Raw genomic sequence first — 25175 nt, forward strand, 5'->3', positions numbered from 1 at the left:
GTGCATTGGTCAAATGCCCCTTAAGAGCCTAAACTATTCCCTCACACTACTATGAGAACGCAAAATTCTTCCCTATGCACTGAAGAGAAGTGATAAGATGAGCCAATCTAGAAAAGTCTCTCATAAAATAAGTGGTAATAGCCTACCAAACCCATGAAACTACAAACCTAAGGGACATTAGTCGATGCTAGCCAATCCAAAATAACTTGACTTTTTTTGGGAATCTACTAAGATACTCTCTCTTGAGATGATGTGGCCCAAATATATCACCTTGATCTTAAATAATTCACACTTGGCCAAGTTTCCATATAGTTTATGGTCACAAAGACATTGTAAAATCTGACATGAGTGTACCCCATATTCATGCACTATCCTTGAATAAGCAAAAAAATCATCAAGAAACACAAGGACAAGTTGATCAAGGTGGGTGAAAAACACTCCATTCATCAAATGCATGAAGACTGATGGTGCATTATTCAACCTAAATGGGACTATTGTGAACTCATAGTGCTCATAATGAGTACAAAATATTGTCCCATGAATGTCAACCTCATGAATGCAAATCTAATGATACTCTGAATTGAGGTCTACCTTGGACAACATTCTGAGTCCCCTCATCTAATTAAAAAAACATTTTGTCCTTAGAAAGGAATATTTTTTATTCATCGTCACCTTATTCAACTACTAATAATCTATACATAAGTGAAGAAACCCTTCCTTCTTCTTCACAAAGATGACTAGTGCTCCACAAGGAGAAACACTAAGACTAATACTTCCTTCTGCCAACAACTCCTCCACCTACAAATGAATCTCACTCAATTCTTGATTGGTCATAAGATATGGTTCCTTAGAAATGGGCTCTTGTCCAAGAATTAGATCAATACAAAATTCTATATCTCGCATAGGTGGCATTTGTGGGATCTCACTCAAGAATGCAACTAAAAGCTTACAAAGAATAGGGTAATCATTAAGAGATTCCTCTTGACTCTCACCTTCATCAAGATCATTCACTAAGATTGAAAACAAATGACAACCCTATTGCATACTCAACTACTTAACTGATATCATGCATAGAGAGATGGGTCTTTGGACCACTAGAACCTCAACTCGCTTATCTAAATCATCTAAATAATTAACTAACTTACATCAATAATCAATACAAGCCTAATGAGCCTCTAACCAATCCATAACTAAAAGGATCACATAGGACTCCAAAGGTAGAATGTGTAGGTCTATTATGGTGGTGAAGGTGTCCAAATCCAGCACACAACCACAAGCTAGGGAGTCTACAGCTACCTTAGCACTAATAGTCATCTCTACTTGCCAACTATCATTCTACCTTGCCACCACAACCCCATAATGCTCCATAAGAAATTGGGATATAAAAGAATCTGAAGCACCATAATAAAATAAAATATAGATAAGAATATCACACAATACCCCTAAAGCCTCAATCATTATGCCCCGATACTTTAATAGTTGTCAATAACCACAAATACCTTATGAGACCTCCCTACATCACCCATTGTAGGTTGTGAAGTGGTTTGTTTGTGACTACCTCATGCAACTAATCTCTAAGGAAAATGAACAATTATGTAACCATGTTGACCACAAGTGTAGCATCCTCCTCTACCATATCCACATCAAGGGGGAGGTGCACTAGACTAATGAAAATTGCCTCTGCTATAACTAAATTGACTACTATGTGCAAGTTGACTATGATTAATATCTGAAGATCATCCCTTCCCATGATGTCTAGGAGGGTGATCTTCCCCAAAATGTTGTCCATAGAAGGACCCCATGAAAGCCTTTGTCTATATTTCTGATACTGACCTATCCTAGGAGGTGTAGAATATGGCCTAGATGATCCTATAGGCTAGTACTAATTGCCTTGATTACTTGATATTGATGGAGGTGCACTCCTAATCTAAACTTATGTCTACTCTATACCCCTTGGCCAAGTTCTCCTCTATCAATCTTTCCTTTTCCATGGTGATCTCCAATGACTTAGGCTCAAAAACTGAATATCACCACTAACATGGGAATTCAAGCCTCAAATGAAATGCTACACTAACATAGGCTCATCATATACAATTTAAGAATATTGCTTAAGATTAAAGAAGTGATTCTCATATTGATCAATAGTCATGGACATATTATGCAACTCATGAAACTCATTGACGCTAATGAAAATTATCTTACAAGAAATATGTACAAACTCTCTCTAAGAAGATCTCTCATGATACCAAAGTAATATCAGGATGGAGCTTCAACTCCTTCATACACCACCATGTAGAATAAAATACCCTAAGATACATGATAGCACATCAAGCCCTAGTATTACTACCATATGAATGTATATCAGAACATTAATTTAGATCTATCAACCAAGTCTATTCCTTGGTACCTCCACAAGAACCATCAACTATGGGTAGATGAGACCTATGAAGGTATCTCATATGTCCTAGATGGATGATATCCTCATTTACCACTACAAGTTCTCTCCTCTGAGGTGACTCTTGGTCTCTCAAATGGTCAACTCTAGAATGACTCAAACTCTGAGAATGCCCTCTCTCATGCTGATTAGATGGGTGATACTCCTCTTGCTGAGATACCTCCTATTGAGGGCCCAAATGAGATACGATCTCCTGAAGTAAATTAAGCACCCGAGGACCCCAAACCCTACCATCCTAACCTCCTCTTTTATCCTCCATATGATATTCTTATTGATGGTCATCTTGATGCTCCTCCTAATTGGCCCTTTAATTAGGATTGAGTTAGGAATTTTGTTGAGTACCATTGTCACTACTAGTAGGAAGCATCCTTCATAACACAACACTACATGGATTAGAATAAGCATGATCATATCTATAATTCATACTAAGGCAATTATAATACAATGATAAGCATCGTAGAATACAATGTGACAAGTACACGCCACTCATACCCAGCATAATGAGTACATATACAGTAGAGCTCCCATCATATAAAAATGGGCTCTGATACCACATGGAATGCCTCATCAAGGATCCCCCAAGGATATGAGCTAAACTAACATGATAATGCGTGTAAAAAAAAAATTAATTAGCATATGCAACACATGAGATAGCAAGAGCCCAAATGTAGAACTTGTGACAACTTTTTGATATGCAATAATACACTAGCAAAATACTTAACACATGAAATTTCTACCATGCATAGATAAATGTCTTAAAACACACAAGTAAGATCTACAAGATGATTTGGCACATACAATACCCTCCACAAATTTACAAAACTCTACTCAATAAATTGGGCCTTCTCCTAGGTCTCAGGTGTCATGAATAGGATCTAGAAAGCATTAATTGACACACAAATTACATTGACACCACTACCAAGCCCTAGCTAATCTCGAAACCTTGTTGGCATCCTAGCTATATTGAGGCACCCACAAGGGACTATGGCATCTTATTACAATTCCTACATTATATAAGGATACTAACATGGTGCACCTTAGTCCTTTAGACACTCCTTAGTCCTAAACCTACACATTGATCCACTTTTTATGTTGTATTCCTCTAGTTACTAGGTCTATATGTTGTAGTCCTCCAAATGCACTAGCTTCAAAGCTAGTGAGAAAAGTGGTTACATAGAATGGTCCCTTGGACACCACATACACATTAGAGTGGTCTAAATACCATGATGACAACTAAGAAACATGAAAATGGAAAAAGGGTGTGGAGATGAAGTGCCAAATGACACCTCCTATCACTAGGCGGCACATATGCATGAGGGAGATGATAGGGAGGATCCTAATAACCTCCAATCCACCCTAAACTCCCTAAACAATAATCTATAATGCACTCAAACAAGTCTCAACTACACTTACACTTCCTTGCTAGGATTTACAAGGATTTTTGGATTGTCTCAGACAAACCCAGATCAACTCTAATCCACTCTATACTTCACGAAACCAATCAGGACTACTTAACAACATTTATAGGGGACTCAATCACCCTCCAAGACTACACAAGGCACCTTCTAATTCATTTTAAGCACCAATTGAATTGTTCCTATGTACGTTAACAAGATACATCATTGAACATAATCGAAGAGAACATAATCAATTATGTCTGATAACAACACTGACACACATAAACTAACCTGATCCATTTCAATATATTTTAATTACATCAATCTTTATATGGAGTGTCCAATGTACAAATGATCAATGTTAAAATTCTTTATTTCAATATGTAGACACCTATTTTTGTCCACTTGATTAAATGAATTTTATATTTGTTTAATTATCATCCATCTAGATATTAATTAAATTCACATTTAATTAATCTATCATCCATTTTCCACCTATTAATTAAATTGATATTTAATTAATTCACCCCTTCTTCTATTAATTAAATAAATTATTCAATTTATTTGATTTAATTCACCTAGCCAAATTCAGACTATTAATTAAATAAATAAATCTTATTTATTTTATTAAATCCTCTCCTACATTTAATTAAATCTTCCTCTCATTTAAATAAATTAACAATTTTTTAAAATCCTAAATTCATCACACTTACACTTTCTAGAATATGCAATTTGCCTGCCTAACCCTTCTTCTAGATTCTTCTAAGCCCTTCTAATTGGCCTAAACCCCCTCCTAAGTATTTGCACATTCCTAAACTGAGGATTAGGAAGGAGTCACTTCTCAAACCATTAAAGGCTTTCTCCCTTCCACAAGTTAACCTTTAAAGTCTTCCTAAGCCTTTAAGGCTAACTCACCTTTGACCCTTGGTTAGAGACTTTTTCTCTAGCTTAACCATTCATATAACCCCCAAGTCTCTTCAAGCATTAATTGCTTTGACCATAGTTATCCTTTAACCCTTTCACATTCCTTTATACCTTGGATAAAGGGATTATCCATTAACCTAAGCCTTACCAAACCCCCTAGGGTAACCATCATGTCTCTTCAGAAATTTAATGTATTTTCTCTCTCCTCTCAAGCCTTCTCATGTTGACACTTGTCAACATAGGATTGGTTTGAAAGTGTCACATGAATTTAAGATCATACAAGCCTAGCCCTTGTTAAGATAATCCAATCTTAACCATCAAATTTCCAATTTCTTATATAAATAGGATTCACCCCTTCATTATTAGGAGTCACCAAATATCAATCTTAGAATCCAATTCTCTTTGCCTCTATCATAAGCTTAAGCATTTAGAAGAATTGTTATCATTAGCATATATCATGTTATGCATAGCATATCATGTTATTATAGTATGTCATTATCTTAGTTGCATTAGCATATTAGATCATTATCAACTCATCACTCATTCTTTAGGTTGTTATTCTAAAGGTCAGTTTCTCAATGATCTGAGAACAACCATGACTTGAAAAATCCTTGGAGATAGAGGACAATGGAACATCTTGGAAGGATTGCTTATTTAACTTGTTTTATTTATTAGATCCTTTACATATAATTTTTCATTGGTATATTTTTTATTCTGTTGTTAATTGACTGACATCGCCTTTTAGGCATACACAATATATATGTGTTTATATTTTTCTTTGAATTAATAACTAGAAGAATGAATAAAAAAGGAGAAGAATTAACCCATGATGTCAATCCTCGAAGCCAAGTCCACCAATCCCCAATGGTGATTTGCAATTCCACCCAACCATGTGGAACCATTAGGCCCACTCCACCATGCTCATGGAGATAGGACACATGTCTAAAACACTCATACAAGAAAACACATGGGAATAGGTAATCTTAAACACATGCCATACATAGAGCATACAAGAATACAATGCAACATCAAAAATGAAGAGAGTGCAACATCCATATATCCAATTTGGAGATCTAATCAGATCTACAATACACATTAGATGCTAGAGTGTTAAGTATAGGGAGTGTCATCATGTATTCTCGAATGGATGTACCACACAAAACTGGGCATCCTCTCATATGGACAAGAATGCATGATCATGCAAGTCCCAATGCTACATCAGTGGGCATGCCTCTCTGAACAAGTCCCAACACTTTATGTGTAGGTATGCCTTCCCAAGAAATCCTTGGCCTCAAACTAGCACTCAATCCATGCTTGGGGAACCAATCATCTCATTAGTATTTTACCTTAAATTTAATTATCACTTGATCTTAAGAGTCCCCAAATCCTGATTGCCAACATACCATTTATGGGTCAGGAACATAAATAGGAGCCACTCCCTATAGCCACACTAGTATCTAATCATAGCCTCATCCCATTATCAATGAATGAGGTATCAAAATGAATCATAATGTAACATCACATAATGCCATTCTCACATTAAGAAAAATTTCCCATTTAGCCAAAACCATATGCAAATGGATTTGAATTGATCCCAAAATAAAATCTCATACATATTTATCCATTATTGCCTATCATAATATCATCTCAAAATCATCAAATTCCTATTCTTCATCATATCATAAATTTCTAAAAATCAATCATAAACCAATTCCACCATGAATGGACCTTCGAGAACACTCAAAAATCAAATTATATGGATCAAAAATCCAAAGAAACCCTTTTGAAACCCGTAATCCCAAAAACACAAATCCACATTCAATTTCATATTTGGATCATTCAATCAAAATTCGGGCAACATAACATTTCTTATAGCTATGTTTCAAAATTTTCTTTGAATCTAAATGATGAATCAATAAAATGATATGGTTTAAACTAAAAAGGTTTTTGAAATCATTAAACAAATCAAATGCACTCATTTAAAAGTAATAAGAGTCAAAATCCAAGGAGAAATCAATCTTTTACCTCAAATTTTCCTCAAATCTTCAAAATCACTATGTTTTGCACACACCAAAAAGTGATCAAATTTGTTGAACATCAAATGAAATCCTTGAAGCCAATTCCAGTGAAATCCTACCCACAAAATCTCTCCAACTAAATCTCCTCCCAATAACAAATCGAAATCACAATGCAAGAGGTTTATGAAGCAATAAATTAGAAAATAAAATATAAGTGTAAAAATGATTCAATTTTCATAATAGAATACCCTCTTTACTATTCCCTTTTTGAATATAATAGAATAATAATATTTAAATTACTTTTCTAATTCCCAATTAACCCCTTAGATAAATTATGCAATTAACAATGCCTTGAATACACATAAAGAACATTTAAATAGTAATTTTAAATTACTGTTAAATTAACATTTAAACTTATTTTCACATTAAAATTTGACGAAAAATTATAAATAATCAAATATGCACAAACAAATTTCATTGCTCGATCACAAACGGTGATAAATTATTTCAAATATTACCAATGTCGTAATTGGGGGCATAAACTCATAACACATAGAAATCATCCTAATCTAGGAACGATGGTTAAAATTCTGTTACATAATGACTAGTGTGTTATCTCTTGCCAACCACTATCAGGTAAGGATACACTTAGACCTATGAAGCCAGGTGGAGTCGATACCTAGTACCTACATCACTCAAGAAACATTATGGCTACCTATGCATATACATCATATCTGAAGTGCATGTAAATATTCTCCAATTAAGGTTAACATTATAAATATTATTAATAGATAGTAACATGATCAAATCTATGTTGAAGCTCAGTCCTCTTTTCTTCAGAACATTCCTCATCTCATTGATGCCCAAAATAATGTTTATCTCTCTTCCATTCCTTCCACCTTAGAAATTAAAAATGTTGTTTTCTCCTTTGATGGAAACAAAGCTCCTAGTCCTGATGGCTTCCCAATGCTCTTTTTCCAAGAGTTCTGGGACATTATCGGGACTGATGTTGCTAATGGGGTTAAGGAATTCTTTGGGGCTAGAAAACTCTTAAAGGAAATAAATGGTACTTTTATTGCTCTTATCCCCAAGACTCAAGGTGTTGATTCTCTGGACAAGTTCAGGCCTATTAGCCTTTGCAATTCCTTTTATAAGATCATATCTAAGGTCCTGACCTCTAGACTCTTGTCTATTCTCCTGGCTTTTATTAAACACCAGTAGAATGGGTTTGTTCCTGGAAGACAAATTCTTGATTCCATTATTACTGTTCATGAGAATATTCACTCTCTTGTTAAAGCGAAGAAGCAGGGTCTCATCCTTAAGCTAGATCTCTCCAAAGCCTATGATAGGGTGGACTGGTCTCTTCTTCAGAAAGTCCTCTCTGCTTTCGGGTTTGCCCCAAGAGTTGTGGATCTTTTATCCCAACTTACCACTACTGCGTCCTTTGCTGTTCTTGTCAATGGTTCTCCTTCAACCTTTTTCCAAGCTTCGAGAGGTCTTAGGCAAGGAGATCCTATCTCCCCCATCCTATTCATTATTATGGCAGAATACTTTGGACGGACCATGGAAAATTTGGTGCAGATAGGATCCTTTAAGGGTCTCCAACCTTCTTCTGTTGACCTTATTTGTTCACCCCAGCAGTTTGTTGATGATACAATAATTATGGGGGATTCAAGCATCTCAGAAGCTAAAGTTCTGAAGAATACCTTGTGTAAATATGCTTCTGCAACGGGGCAGCTTATTAACTAGGCCAAAAGTGATGTCTTTTTCATTAACACTCCGGAGAGAAGACAACAAAGGATCAGCAGAATTCTGGAGTGTAAGATAGCTGACTTTCCTGCTACCTACCTTGGTCTCCCCATGGGGATTGCCCCTCCTGATTCCTATTGGAGTTCGCTGGTTGATAAATTTCACAAAAAACTTGCCGGTTGGAAAGGGGCTCTATTAAGTCAAGCCGGTAAACTCATTCTCCTTAAGGCTACTCTTCAAAGTATCCCCATTTATGCTCTTAGCCTATTCAAAATTCCAGTCAAGTATGCTGAAGCTATTGAGAAAATTCAAAGAAGATTCCTATGGTCTGGGGTGGAGGAAAAGCAAAGAATGTCCTTGGTGGCATGGGATCAGGTCTGCAAACCAAAAAGAAAAGGTGGTCTGGGGCTTAGGAGGATTCCCACTTTAAATGAAGCTCTCTTGTCAAAACAACTTTGGAGATGGTTTAACTCTGATTCTGAATAGTGCAAAATTTGGAGAAGTAAGTATTCTCTTCTGTCCTCTTCTCTATCTTCTTTTCTTAATTCGGATCTTAGTATAAATGGATCTAATATCTGGAACCATGTCTCTAAATGTAAAGAGGTGATTGCTAAAGGTGTGACATGGAAACTTGGAAATGGTAGAAAAGTGAGATTCTGGGAGGATCCCTAGCTTTTTGACAAACCCCTAATTGATTTCTATGAGTGGGCTTCCCATTCCCCCTACTGTATTGGCTCTTTTGGTACCTTAGTGGCAGATTACTGGGATGGGAACAACTGGCAAAACCTTGATAGAATTCATCCCAGTCTCTCCAAGCTCAAAACCTGACTGTCTGCTATCTTACTGAATAAGGAAGAGGACTCCCTAATCTAGAGATATAACCCCAAAGGTACTTTTACTGTATCTTTGATGTATTGTATCCTCTCCCCCTCCCCTCCTATGAATCCTTTCTAGTCTAAAGCTTGGTTAAAAGGGATAACTCCTAAAATCAATATGTTCTTCTGGACTATTCTCCAGAATAAGATCCTTACTATTGACAACCTTAAATGCAGAGGTTTTGCCCTTCCAAATAGGTGTGTGCTATGTTTTCATGAGGAAGAGTTAGTGGACCATCTTGCCCTCCACAGTTCTTTCTCAACCTCTATTTGGGAAAGCTTCCTGAAAAGCTTTAGTCTTGCTTGGGTGTTTCCTAGTAACATCAGAGATTTGTTCTCTGCCTGGCAAATTCATTGGACCAACTCTTTTCTGAGGTGCATGTGGCAGCTCTCTCTGCCTCACATTCTGTGGGGTCTCTGGAAGGAAAGAAACAACCGAATTTTCAGGGATGTGTCCTTAGATCAAGACATTGTTTTTCAGAAAATTCAAAGGGCTATTCAGGAAAATATGGGAACTATGGAGGTCTCTTGTTACTCAAACAACTCCTGGGAGTCAAATATCTTAAGAGCCTGGAATATGAAGATCACTGATGGTCATAATATCAACCATAATAAAAGGCTTGAAGTAAAATGGCAAGCCCCTCCCCATGGTTGGCTCAAAATCAATTTCGATGGAGCAGCCAAAGGAAATCCAGGTCCATCAGGCTATGGAGCTATTCTCAGAGATGATAAAGGCATTTGCAAAGGTATGGTTGCTGTCCCTATTAGCATTCAAACCAATCATAAGGCAGAAGCTATGGTAGCCCTTCAAGGCATTATTCTTGCCAAAAAATGGAACTGTACCCATCTCTGGATTGAAGGGGATTCCAACAATATTATTAAGTGTCTCAATGGGACCTCTCAACCCTCTTGGTCAATCCATAATATAATTTTTTCTGCTATTGACATCATCAGAACCTTCAAAAAATGCCATATATCCTATATATATCGGGAGGCCAACTGTTCTACTGATTGGGCTGCAAACGTGGTGGTGAAGAATGATACAATTACCACGTGGACAAGTGAAAGCAGTCTTCCTGGAGATATAAGACAAATCATAATAAATGAAAGATATCGAAGTACCCCAAAGAATCTTGATTGACAAGGCAATTATGACATGTACTAGTGCAAGCACTTCGAGTTACTTCGATAATGAGGGAATTACTCATTATAACATCAAACTTAGCAGAACATTCATTATAACTTGTCAAATCACTAATGCTACACAAACTTTCTGGGGTTTTGTTTTAGTTTCGAAAAGCTTTCTATTTCACCAGCTCTATAGCCTGAACTTGACTGTGACAAACAACACCATGGGTGGAAATAGGAGAAGATATGAACCAGGAAGTTGCAAGGAGTGGAAACAGAAAGAAGAGGTGTGGTAAATTTTGCAGAAGGGTGGTCTTTTGAGCTTCCTTGAGAGACTCCATGGCCATGATGGAAAGATAACTAGCTTCTTCTATAAAAATTGGAAGAAGGGCAAGCTTAAGATGGGCGACCAACTGGTGGAAATTGACAAAGAGTTAATAGCTAAAGCTACGGGACTCAAAAGGGAGGGCTGCAATTTCTACAGAGATAGGAAGGTCAGCAGGGAAGCCATTGAAAGGTACCCAGTCACAAAGAAAGAGAAGAAAAAACTGGTAAAGTTTAGCAAAACCTATTACCCACCTAGGGATTTTGCAAAGCCCTGGCGGGAAATTCTCTTTGTTTTAATGAGGTATATAACTCTAGATGGTAGGTTCATGAAAGTATATGGATATCACTTTGTCCTCTTAAATCATTTTAGGCATAACGATAAGGTGCATTTCCCTTATTTCTTGCTCTGTTCTATGAATGCATCCCTAAAAGCATATAAAGAAAATCCTCAGGGTGACATCGCAATGCACCAGGGACTTATGGTCCTCATTTATGACCATCTAAAGGCCAGTAAAATCAATCGAATGCAGCTCCCTATGGATTCAGAAGAAGATATGTCCGATTCTGATTTCTCAGAGGAGGAGGATTCAGAAAATGACTCCTCGACTGTAAATGAGGAAAGCTCTGACGACTCAAAGTATGAGAGGAACAAGAAGAGGAAATCAAAACCCTCTTCTTCTAAGAGCAAAAAATCCCAAAGTGAACCCCTGATTAGTATCTCTTTGGAAGAAGAGGACTCTGATTTCCCTGAGGAGAAGAAGAACCCTAAGGGAGTGCTAAAGGGAAAAAGTAAAATCCAAGCCCAACCCAGGAAGAAGCAAAAGAAAACAGAGACTGGCAAAGATCTGGAGGACACAGGCAAGGAACCGGAAGAGGACAAGCAAACAATAACCCTGGAAGCTGAACAAAGCCTAGAGATGGAGACTATGGAGGAGACCCTCAGGGCTGCTGACACTATCTCTACCCTCCAATTGCTAAAGATGAACAGATAACCCTTGGTAAAGCTACTCCTTCTCCTAGTCCTTACCCTGAGGCCTTGAAGGGTTTTATGAAAACCATAGAATGGCTTATTGATGGGAATAAGAATACTGTGGATGATTACCAAAAACTCTACAACAGAGTCATGATCTTGGAAACCATTAACATTGGAGAGGGGAATACTATGGCCAATTATATCGAAGATTTGAAGAACACAATTGCCAAAGCGGAAGACATCAGAGATGCCTTTAATCCCCGGTTTGAGAAAATTGAAAAGGAGATACAAGATAGAAAAACCCTGGAGGAAACTAGCGAAAAAAAACTCTCGGATACAGTTGCCAAAGTGGACAAGATAGAGGAGTGCCTCAAGAACATTGCAGAGCAAAGTCTCAGCATTCTGAAAATCTCAGCCAACAACACCCATGCCCTCATCAGCAAGCTCGATGATGAAAAGGAAACCAAGGAAATTGACTTGGATGCAGAAGGAACCGAGGAAGTCCAAGGTCCCAGAACTCGCACCCATGGAAAGAGGAAGGAAAAGAAAGTGAATAAGGACCTGGAGGAGCTAAAAGCAGTTGGGGCGACTTATGATGAGCTAGTGACTAAGGCAGAGGAGCTGCTGAAGAAAATCACTATGTAGTGTCTCCTTGGGTTCTTTGTTGTTTTTTGTTGTTTAGCTGTTTTTTCTGTTCGCTGGTTTTTTGGACCAGTCGCTTTGTATGTGAACTCTATTTTCTCTGCTGTTTTTTTTTAACTATGTTGTAATGGTTTTGGGTCCTTAAAACCTGTTTTTCAATTAATCAGAACATGATCAAATCACCATAAACATTTAATCAACATATCATCATATAGTCATCTCATCATAAGCGTCATAAGTCGCTAAGTCTTCATGTATAAACCATTGCAATGTTAAGCATGTAATATCCATATGATCAGAAAAATATAAATATACCAAGGATGCACCATATGGATGCCAATACAAAAGCTTGATCATATACACAATCCAATAATAACATATAGAATATCAACAATGGATCAAAATAATTATATTAGAGTGCAAATGTGAGAGGCATTATGCAATCACATAATTAATTATTATTAGGTCCCTATTCACACTAACCTACACAAGATACTTAGGTCATGTTTTGTTTTTGTCTCAAGTAATAGGATTTGTAGATCAGGAAATTGAAAATCATCAAAGCAATAATAATTAGGACAACCACAAAACCTAAAGCTGCTATGAAAGCAATCCCAATCCAATCAATGAAGACATAAAGACAAGATATTCAAATCAAATGAAATCAAAGCAAACCAATGCAGATATCTCCTTCATGTGGCTCCATTGCTCTTCTTTCACCTTCAAAATTGATGTGGATCTCACCTACAAGTGCAAAATGCAAGTGGAAAGCAAGTTGTTTTGAGATGAAATTCGTAGCATAAGGTTACTCGAAAATGTGATTGATTGATCCCTTCATTGAAGAAAATCACCCAATTTATAGACAAATTGGAGAGAGGACAAGATTAGCATGAAAAGATTTGAAAGGAAATTCAAATCAAGAATGGCAAAATTATGACAAATTTATGACAATTTCTATGCAAGGTGTATGACAAATTTTGCACAAATTATGGCAAGTTTCTATGCAAGATGTATGACAAATTATGACAAGATTGAAAAGGAGATCAAATTGATAGGTGCCAATTGACGAGGAACAATGACTAATCGATCCAAATTGACATGATTGAAAAGGACAAGGATCAATGACGAATCAATCGCAAAATGAAAAGATTGACAAGGACAAGGATTGATGACGAATCGATCGCAAAATGACAAGGCTAACAAGGACAAGGATCAATGATGAATCGATCGCAAAATGACAAGATTGACAAGTTGATAATCACAAATGATTACTAACAAGCTAAAGATGATTGAAAGATTGACAAGAGGACAAAACCCTAATTCTATCATTGATTAGGATTGACGATGTCCAAAATGATGATAAATGAGCACGCACCATGATGCAACAGGATAAGATCGACCAAAATCATGACTGAAGATTGCTATCGACAAGACCTAATTCGAAAGCGAGAAAAATGAGGAATGCAGAAGAAGGACTCGATGCTCACAAATGATAAAGACCAAGTGCAAAACATAGAAGAAATGTTAATGCGATGCAAGAACCCTAAAATAAGGCAATGCGCAAATGTTAAAGTATGACTCCACAAGAGTTGACCTTTTTAGACGTCTACAGGATTAATACACATATCATAATCTAATTATATCCTCTTCTAGGGTTTTATCCTTGCCTTTTTAACAAATGTTTCATTATGTATTGTAATCACAATCTTTTACATCTAATAAAGTCTCAAGATTCCTATCAAATTAGTTTCTTTTCTCTAGTGTGATAAGGTTTTTTAATTATAAGTTATCTTTGGAGTGCTTTAGGAGTTTAATCATCAACTCCAACAATATACACATCCCCACTTCATAAACTTTCTACTCAAAACATATCTCCAACCAAAAATATTCATATGGGGATATTACTACACCTTTTTTAACCCCAAACACATGGCTTACTCTCAATCTCTCAAGAGATGATCAAACCAAAGGGGAAACTTAACACTCAATCATAGACCAAAATGAGATAAAGATTTAGATTTCAATATAAACTTATGTTCAATAAGAGCACACTTACATAAAAGGAGACACAAACACTATAAAATTATAAAATATACGAGACTAATTTAATAATTTTTGCACACAAAATCGACCAATAAAAATGTGATTATTTACATAGAATACAAATGTGCAAGAAAATTAAAAAATAAAGATGCAAGAGGACTTATCTCTTCCTATTATCGGAGTGAAGTATCTCTTTTCTCATCCAATAAATTTGCTCATAAACCCACCCAAAGATTCTAATTTACAATTAATTCCTTCCCAACTCAAGAATTCCTCCACAAAAATATAATAAATTCTCAAGTTCCCTCAAAATTTCCTCTATAAGTTCTATGTGTAAAAATTAAGAATCTGGAATATGGGAAAAGTGATCCTTGAATAACATGTACATTAGCCTAGAATCAATTCCTTCTCCCATACAACACTAGAGAGATGTGAGTGGGCTTAGCTTTTTATCCATAAAGAAGAGCCAAACTATCTTGGGCCCACACCTTTGTTGGTATTGTATGTAATAGGTATTAGTTGATGTGTGCAAAGAATTGGTCGAAAGATGGCTAAATTGGATAAGTTGTAAGAGAATGTATAAAATAAAGTACTAAAGTGTAGAAAGGAAATAAAGATCTACAAATAAGATACAGAGAGGAACCTATGACTACAATCTAGAGCTAACTATGTAGAGGCAGTGGGCACTAGTTTCTTAAGACTATTTTGTTTAGGGTTTATGTCAGAGATGAATTGACTACAAATCTGGGTTGCAGTCCTCAAAAATTGGAGCCAAATTAGTAGGATACTAATGTTGAGTGCTATAGTCCTAGGGTTTAAATCTCTACAAAGTCTGAAACTCTTTATCACTATCTACTTTGTTCATCGTTGTCACTATTGCAGTCTGAAACCTTTGAATATGTGTCTACACACATGAAAGTGTTGGCAAGAGACACTATTCTAGAAGAGATAAGTGCTTAAGGATTTTTTAGGGGTTGTCATTGATGGCAACTCAGATCAAATGTGTCATTCAATATATGCACAATCATCCTACTGGAAGTTTTGCTTAAGTCTGGAAGTTGGAACACAATGTTTGGCAGAGCATGAGTACATTGAGTAGAACTCAATTTTGGGTGCACATTTTTGTTTGTGGTGGAAGAGATAGTTGATTTGATGATTGGAATAGCTTAGTCAACAATCCTAGCCTTTGGTATAGATTCTCATGTGTTATTGATGATCCGGTATCCAGTATTTCAGAAAGAATAAGGTTATTTGGTGTAGCATGTTATGCGAAATCTTTGGGATGATTTTGATGATTGGTCCCATATTCGAGGTGATTGAGCTGACATATGTGAAGCATTTAATCATTTTTTTTAGTCCGCATGTGTATTTGTAATCGAATTGAGCCGACTTCTTTTTACATGTTTCATGTTTTGTAAATGTTTTGAAGCCGACATGTTGGAGACCTAATCAAGTGATGTGGATATATAAGACCAATCTATATGATCATTTTGGTGATAGACGTGAGTGTGCGAATATTGTATGAGTGTCAGTGCATAGTTTCATGTACGCTATATTTGGATTTATGCTCTGGTGTATGACAAAGCAGAGCAAAATAGAGTAGTGTGCTAGAACAGTGGAAAAAGACTCTTTGTTGTTAACCAGAACTGCACTTTGGAATTTGTAAATGCTATTCATTAGTTCAGACAATCAGTTATCACTGGTAAACATTTATAGGACAGTGAATCCTCTGGGGGTTGTAGCCCTCTATTGTAATTGAGCAGTGAGCTCTAGGTAGTGTGCCTGAATGCATGTGCATTCCCTTATAATACTATTATACTCCTGATCACAGTAATAATATTGTGGGTCTCAATGCCACTGTGGTTTTTTCCTTTCCGGGTTTCCACGTAAAAATTCTAGTGTTATGGTTGTGTGCTTGTTTGTATTCAATTTTTGCACTTTTCTTTTGTTTATTTGCATCTGGTGGTTTAAGAAACAGTTTAAGAAAGTTATAAATTGCATAACACTGATTCACCCCCCCTCTCAGTGTTCATTGATTCCAACAATTGGTATCAAAGCCTATTTCCATCGAGGAAACTTAACAGCTTGAGGAAGATCTGGGAGAATGAATCAATGGACTCTGGTTTACAAAAACAACTCACTGTGGCACTTGAAGATCTAGATATGGCAATAAATGAAGCAAATAGCCTGAGAAAGAATCTAAGCGATGCTCAAGACTTCATTGAATCATTGAAGGAAAAATTGAACACATCCAAAGAAAAGAGAAAGGATCTTATGGATAAACTCAAGGAGAAAGAAGACCAAAGCGTTGATAACCAAGCCTTAAAAGACAAGACAAATGAATCTGAAAAACTTGCTAGAGATAATGCAGTCTTGAAGAATCAAATGCAATCCATTGTGATGCAGCTGACACAGGAGATTGAAGAGAAGAATATGTTGGCAGAAATAATGCAAGAAAACTGAGAGGGGTGGGGTGAATCGGTTTTCACCAAACTTAAAAAAATTAACCTTAACTTCAAATCTGATCAAGAATGGCAATAGCAAGGATAAACACCACATCAACAACACACATAACACATGGATTTTTGACATGGAAAACCCGATCAAGGGAAAAACCACGATAGTAACCTACCCACAATATGATTATACTTTGCAGAAGTGTGTGTAAATATTATAATGGTGAATGCACATGCATTCAGGCACGCTGCCTAGAGATCACTGCTCAAAAACAACAAAGGGCTACAAACCTGGGAAGGCTCACTACCTTACAAAGATCAAACAACAATCTAGATTACATGAACTAAAACAATAGCATCTCCAAATGCCTGATCATAGTTTCGGTTAAGCATACTATCTGCACAACAACACTTCTCTACTCTTCTTGAGTACCAAAAGATAAATTCACTTGTTCACACATACAATACTCTCATAGATCATAGATACAACCACAGACACACATCTTACATGAACTAAAAGAATAGCATCTCCAAAAGCCTGATCATAGTTTTGGTTAAGCACATTGTCTACACAACAACACTTCTCTACTCTTCTCTACCGAAAGATAAATTCACTTGTTCATACATACAATACTCTCATAGATCATAGATACAACCATAGACACACATCTTACATGAACTAAAAGAATAGCATCTCCAAATGCCTGATCATAGTTTCGGTTAAGCACACTATCTGCACAACAACACTTCTCTACTCTTCTTGAGTATCGAAAGATAAATTCACTTGTTCACACATACAATACTCTCATAGATCATAGATACAACTACAGACACACATCTTACATTACCACAACACTTCTTTATACAAATCATCAACCTTAACCTTAAGGTCAGCTCAACTCATAAGACCTTATTACAAAATTACACCACATGATACATAAATCAATAACCAGACCAATACAAAGTTAGCAAGGACATAACATGGACCCAAATAAATCCTCAAACATGCAACACCACTAAATAATTCTTCAAGAACATCCGCAACGCACTAAACCATGAAATATGTCTCATAACACGAAGAATACCACCGGACTAATAAAATCTTCAATAACACACACCATGATCAGCATGGACCACCAAAATACATAGAACATGATCAGATAAAATCAACAAGCAACTTGAATTCCACCGCAATAATCGCAACAACTCAGATAACAAGAATCATCATTATTCCACCATCGAAGCTCAAGAACACCAACAACAAACTGAAAGATATGCTTGTGAAGTTCCAAATCATGAACCATCTGATCTGAGGACACACATGAACATCCCAAACACTCTCCAAAATCCACACAGCATAATGAATTAATTCTAGAGCAATGTGATCCAGAAATCACAACTCTGCAATACAAAACCAGCCATCACACCAAATCACATACTTAGATCAAATCAGCTTCCGGAACATGGAAACTCATACTAAATCAACTAGAGATAAGTATCTCAAAATCCATTAATCCACATCATCAGATCTGCAACAAATCACCCAAACCAACTCTTTACAAGAAACCAATTCTCTACAATAGAGGAATATGTTGACATCAATGATAACAACACATTCCAACAACTCTAATATCCAACAATCTCCCCCTTTGGCATTCATGGAAACATATGAATGTGAAAAAAAATCAATTGAAAGAAAAAAATCAACTCCAACAATCTTCCTTCAAAATCACAAGGATCAGCTCCCCCTTTGACAAACAACTCAAAATACTTCAAGGTTTTTCACATGCTTCTCTCCCCCTTTGACAGCAATGCCAAAGACATATAAATAATTATTCTCTATTCTCTCTCGCTTATAGATAATCTCTCCCCTTTAGACCAAACTCACAAATCTAAACAACTAAATCACACACTGAATACTCCCCCATAACAATAGCACCCACTCATCAATCTGGATATCAGAGTAAGACTATGGAGTCCACTGGATTGATGCAACTCAATGCATCTAGTTCACAATAGGAGGGGAAATCACCCCTAACTTCTCTCTCATATATACAAATGTTTCTATTGGCAAAGGCTTCATAAAGATATCTGCAATCTGTTACTTTGTAGATGCATACTCCAATCTGACTTCTTTCTCATTCACCTTCTCTCTCAAGAAATGAAACTTGATTGATATATGTTTTGTCTTAGAATGCAACACCAGATTCTTAGAAATATTGATAGCACTAGAATTGTAACAATATATAATAGTAGGCTCATTATAAACAACTCTAATATCCTTCAGCATTTGTTTCATCCAGAGTACCTGAGTACAATTCCTAGAAGCAACAATGTATTCATCTTTTGCAGTAGATAATGAAATAGCATCTTGCTTCTTGCTTGCCCAAGAAATCAACTTCTTTCCTAAAAAGAATGTTCCACCATTAGTGCTCTTCTAGTCATCAACATCACCTATCATAGACATCTCAAATTCTTTTTGCATATCATCAGTAAATTTCTTACTCAAATCATCATCCCCTCCAAAAATAATGTCATCACCAAAGACTTCAATAATAAAAATATTATCATTATCAGTGTTGAAGTACAAATTACTATCAGTAGTACCTTTATAGAATCCCAACTTCATCAAATACCTATCTAATCTAGCATACCAAGCTCTAGGGGATTTTTTAAGTCCATACAACGCTTTCTTCAATATACATACCATGTTTTCTTCATCTATCAATGAAAATCCATCTAGTTGCTCAATGTAGACTTCCTCTTCCAATTCACTATTCAAAAAGGCTAACTTCACATTCATCTTATATACCTTGAATTTCTTATGAGCAGCATATGCAAGAAATAATCTAATAGCTTCAATTCTAGCTATCGGAGCAAAGGTCTCCTCAAAATCAATACCTTTCATTTGTGAATATCCCTTACATACCGGTCTTTCTTTGTTTCTAACAACTTCTCCATATTCATTCAACTTATTCTTGAACACCCATTTAGTACCAATTGCATTCTTGTCCTTAGGTCTTTGAACAAGTTCCCATGTTTTGTTCTTCTCAATCTGATAACTCCTCTTCCATAGCTTTTACCCAATTTTCATCTTTACAAGCTTCAACAACATCTTTAGGCTCAATTTTAGAAATCAAACATGTTTCTTTAGCATAAATTCTTCTCCTAGTCATCACACCTTTATTTTTATAACCAATAATTTGATTCTCTGAATGATTTAATCTTACATACCTGGGGGTCTTCTGATTATTCTGATGTTTAGTCTCTTGAACTTCTTCACCGGCAATAGCATCTAGATTTACTGTCTCTTCTGGATCACTCTGCTTCATACTCAAAGTTTGCACTTGCTTTGAAGTAACATCCTGATCATCAGACTCATATCTGCATGCTCTTATTTACTTCTCATGATTCTCATCAACCTTCACATTCGTACTTTTCACTATCTTTCTCAATCTTTTGTTGTAACACTAGTAGGATTTTCTCTTAGTAGAATATCCCAAAAAAATTCCTTCATCACATCTTGCATCAAATTTTAATATATGCTCATCTCTTTTGATATAACATTTTCTTCCAAAGATTTTGAAATATCTAACTATAGGAACATGACCAAACCATAGTTCATAAGGAGTCTTACCGGAATCACCTTCTATATGCACCCAGTTGAATGTGTATACAGTAGTGCTAACAACTTCTTTCCAATAGATATGTGAAACATATCCTTCAATCATCATAGGTCTAGCAGCATCCAAAATAGTTATTTTATTCCTTTCAGCAACTCCATTCTGTTGAGGAGTTCGCGAAGTAGATAATTTTCTCCTAATTCCATGCTCTTCACAAAAAGAATTAAACTCACCATAAGTGAATTCTCCTCCTCTGTCAGACCTCAGACAGTTCAACTTCAATCTTGTCTCTATATCCACTCTAGCTTTGAATATTCTGAACTTCTCTAGAGCTTCATATTTCTCCCTTAGAAAAGTGACCCACATCATCCTAGAATAGTTATCAATCAACAACATAAAGTATCTATCTCCTTGCAAGATTCTCACCTTAGAAGTTCCACATAAATTAGTATTCACAAGATCTAATATTCCATTAGATGAATACATTTTTCTCTTGAATGAAATTCTTGTTTTCTTTCCCAATTGACATTCCTTACACAATGGATTAGTAGGCTTCAATATCTTAGGCAAATCTCTAATAGCTTGAGTAGAACTAATCTTAATCATGCAGTCAAAGTTAACATGACACATCCTTCTATACCACAACCAACTCTCATCAATCTGAGCAATCAAACAAATTTCCTCACCAGCATTCAAATGAAAGATATAACCTTTAGTTTTAGTTCCTGATGCAATTTCTATACCAGAGCTATACAAGATTTTACACTTCCCATTCTTGAATTGTAAATCATATCCCTTATCAACCATTTGTCCAACACTCAAAATATTATTCTTCAAACCTTCAACATATAAAACATTGTCACTATTATGCTTACCATCAAGAGAAATAGAACCTCTACCATGGATTACACAAGCTTTGTTGTCTCCAAATCTCACTACATCGCCATCATACTTCTCCATATTCACAAATTTACCTTTATCACCTGTCATGTAATGTGAAAAACCATTGTCAATCACCCATTCATCTTTCTCTTCAATTTTAGCAGCCAAAGCTTTCTCTTCAACCATGCAGCTTGTAGAATCAGCAAATACCGGATCATCTTCCTTGATAGCAATGAACACAAATTCATCTTCTGAATTCCCTTTCTTAGACTCATCATCTATTACACCTTCATTAGCAACATAATAACATTTCTTCTTATATCTATACTTCTGATTCGGATTGTAAGGCTTATCATAATTTGACACTCTTTTTGTTCTTTCAGGACACCTAGAAGCAAAATGACCAATCTTATTGCATGAAAAACATTTCAAAGGTAACTTCCCTTCATACTTGCCAGCTCCCTTAAGGCAATATTCTGGCAATAAGTGCTTAAGGCTCTTCCAATTCTCTTTCTTTCTCTTTCATTTCTCTCATTTCCCTTTCATGTCTAGAAACCCTAGGTGAACTTTCTCTCGGATCATACTTCTACTTCCTGGATATAGTTTCTTTAAATGCAATCTTAGTTTTGCCATGTGATTCACCAAATTCACTCAATTCAAAAGCAACAAGCTTACCAACCAACATATCTCTTGTCATAGTTGTCACAGTCTGGATCTCATCAATAGCATCAACTTTGTGTTTATAAGTAAGAGGCAAAGATCTCAACACTTTAGCCACAATCTCATCTTCTTCAAGGACTCCATTGACGCACCTAATGTTCAGCACAAGATCATTCACTTTAGCCATAAATGATGAAATATTATCATCTTCTCCCATTCTCATCAACTCATACTTTCCTTTCAAGCTCTACAATTTAGCAACTTTCACATGTTTATCTCCTTCATACAGGGTTTCTAGCTTCTCCCAAATCTCATGTGCAGTCTACAATTCCATCACATTAGTCATCTTTGCATCAGTCAAGGCACTTAGCAATGCTTCTTTAGCTCTTATGTTATGTCCACCATCTTTGATCTCAGTTGCAATAATAGGACCATTCAGAGGAACAATGTATGCATTCTTTCTGATCTTCCAATAATCTTCTCCAAGGCAATTAAAATGAACTTCCATCCGGTTCTTCCATATAGAGTAATTAGTTCCATCAAATCTCAGAGTCTCCTTCTTGAAAACAACATTTGTCATCCCAGATCTCCCCAAGCAGTCAAGACCCTTCCAGAGGATCTAGCTCTGATACCAATAGTTGGCAGCAACAATGCAGGAAAACTAAGAGGGGGGGTGAATCAGTTTTCACCAAACTTAAACAAATTAATCTTAACTTTAGATTTGATCAAGAACAAAAATAGAAAGGATAAACACCATATCAACAACACACATAACACATGGATTTTTGACATGGAAAACCTAGTCAAGGAAAAAACCACGATGGGAACCTACCCACAATATTATGATACTCTGGAGTAGTATGTGTAAATATTACAATGGGGAATGCACATGCATTCAGGGACACTGCCTAGAGCTCACTGCTCAAAAACAACAAAGGGCTACAACCCTAGGAAGGCTCACTACCTTACAATATCGAACAACAATCCAGATTACATGAATTGAAAGAATAGCATCTCCAAATGCCTGATCATAGTTTCAGTTAAGCACATTGTCTGCACAACAACACTTCTCTACTCTTCTCCAAGACCGAAAGATAAATTTGCTTATTTTCACATACAATACTCTCACAAATCATAGATATAACCACAGACACACATCTTACATAACCACAACACTTATTTATACAAATCATCAACCTTAACCTTCAGGTTGGCTCAACACATAAGACCTAATTACAAAATTATACCACACAATAAATAAATCAATAACCAAACCAATACAATGTCAACAAGGACATAAAATAGACCCAAATCAAATCCTCAAACATGCAACACCACTAAATAATTCATCAAGATCATCCGCAACATGCTAAACCATGGAATATGTCGCATAACATGAAGAAAACCACTGAACTAATAAAATCTTCAATAACGCACACCATGATCAACGTGGACCACCAAAATGCATAGAACATGATCAGAGAACATCACCAAGCAACGTGAATTCCACCACAATAATTGCAACAACTCGGATAATAAGAATCAACATTATTCCATCACCGAAGCTCAAGAACACCAACAAACTGAAAGATACACTTGTGAAGTTTCAAATCATTAACCATCTGATCTGAGGACATGCATGAACATCCCAAACACTCTCCAAATTCTGCATAACATAATGAATCAATTTTTAAGCAATGCAATCTATAAATCACAACTCTGTAATACAGAACCAACAGAAAAGCCAATTGTTGGCATTATTATCATTGATGTCAAGGGATGTCAAAGAATTCGTACTTCAAGGGGTGTCAAGAGGTTGTAGAGAAGAAGATAGCGACCGTGGATAACATGCAGGTTATGTTGTGCAACTGCGCATAACATGTCATGTTATGATGTAGGGGTTTCGACTAGATTCATCATCTCCATATGTCGGCAGTAGTGAACAAGCCCTGAGTTGGGGTTGAGAGTCATGATTTCCACGTGGCAATAGTTGTTTGGTTCACATGCATCCATGGGTTTTGTGGTGTGTTTGAATGCAGGGAAGGATAACACTGAAGAAAAGAAAATGGTGTTCTCCTTATCCCAAAGCATGTTGTTTGAGTGTTGAATGCCTCACGAGATAACACAAAGTGGCACTACTCACTATCCCATGTTGTTGAAAAGGTCATCTGTTTGCCGCATGGGATAACTTAAGTTTGATGAACAAGGCGGCCCCTCTTATCCTGCGGTGTCAAAAGTGACCAACAAATGTCGGGTGGGATAAGAAACTGAGAGGAAGATTACTTGAAGACACTTATCTCGCATGAGACAAGGATGATGTCAGTGGGCCCATGGGATAAGAAAATAAAAGGAAGTGAAGGGCCTTCTTATCTCGCGTGACCAAGTTGGGATGTGAAGATGCCCGCGGGATAAGGAAAAGAGAAGAGAAGAGAGAGAGAGAGAGAGAGAGAGAGAGAGAGAGAGAGAGAGAGAGAGAGAGAGAGAGAGAGAGGGAGCTTATCCTACATGGGTTAAGAGGCATACAAAATGTTGTGCACGCTAACATAGAATAATAAGATTCTTGTCAAGGGAAGACAAGGCTTATCCCACGTAGGTTAAGAAGCTACACATATGTGATGCAGGATAACAAAGAAAAGGGGAGGCTTCTTGAGAACAAACAAAAGCTTATCCCGCATGGGTAGAATAAGCATGCATACATGTGATGTGCATAACATGAAGGTTAGTCACAGTATGGAGTTCAACTGATTTCAGTTCCCCGATGGTCCATGTGGTGATTGACTATGGTTGACCAAGTGACTTGGAAGTTGATTATGAAGACTTTTGATGACACCTGCGCATGTCGATTCGCACAAGGGTTTTATGTGGAGGCCAACAAACCTTGACCGAATGATCTAGACAAAGGAAATGGTAATATATGGCTCTCTGGTTGGTTGAAGAAGATATCTAATACATAGAAGTTGGTGACGATGGAGGTAGTTGTCGATCATGTCTGAGTAGGTCGACAAAGGATGGAAAATGCATTA

Source organism: Cryptomeria japonica, chromosome 3 (genome assembly GCF_030272615.1).
Source record: "Cryptomeria japonica chromosome 3, Sugi_1.0, whole genome shotgun sequence".
In the NCBI taxonomy this organism is placed as follows: Eukaryota; Viridiplantae; Streptophyta; class Pinopsida; order Cupressales; family Cupressaceae; genus Cryptomeria; species Cryptomeria japonica.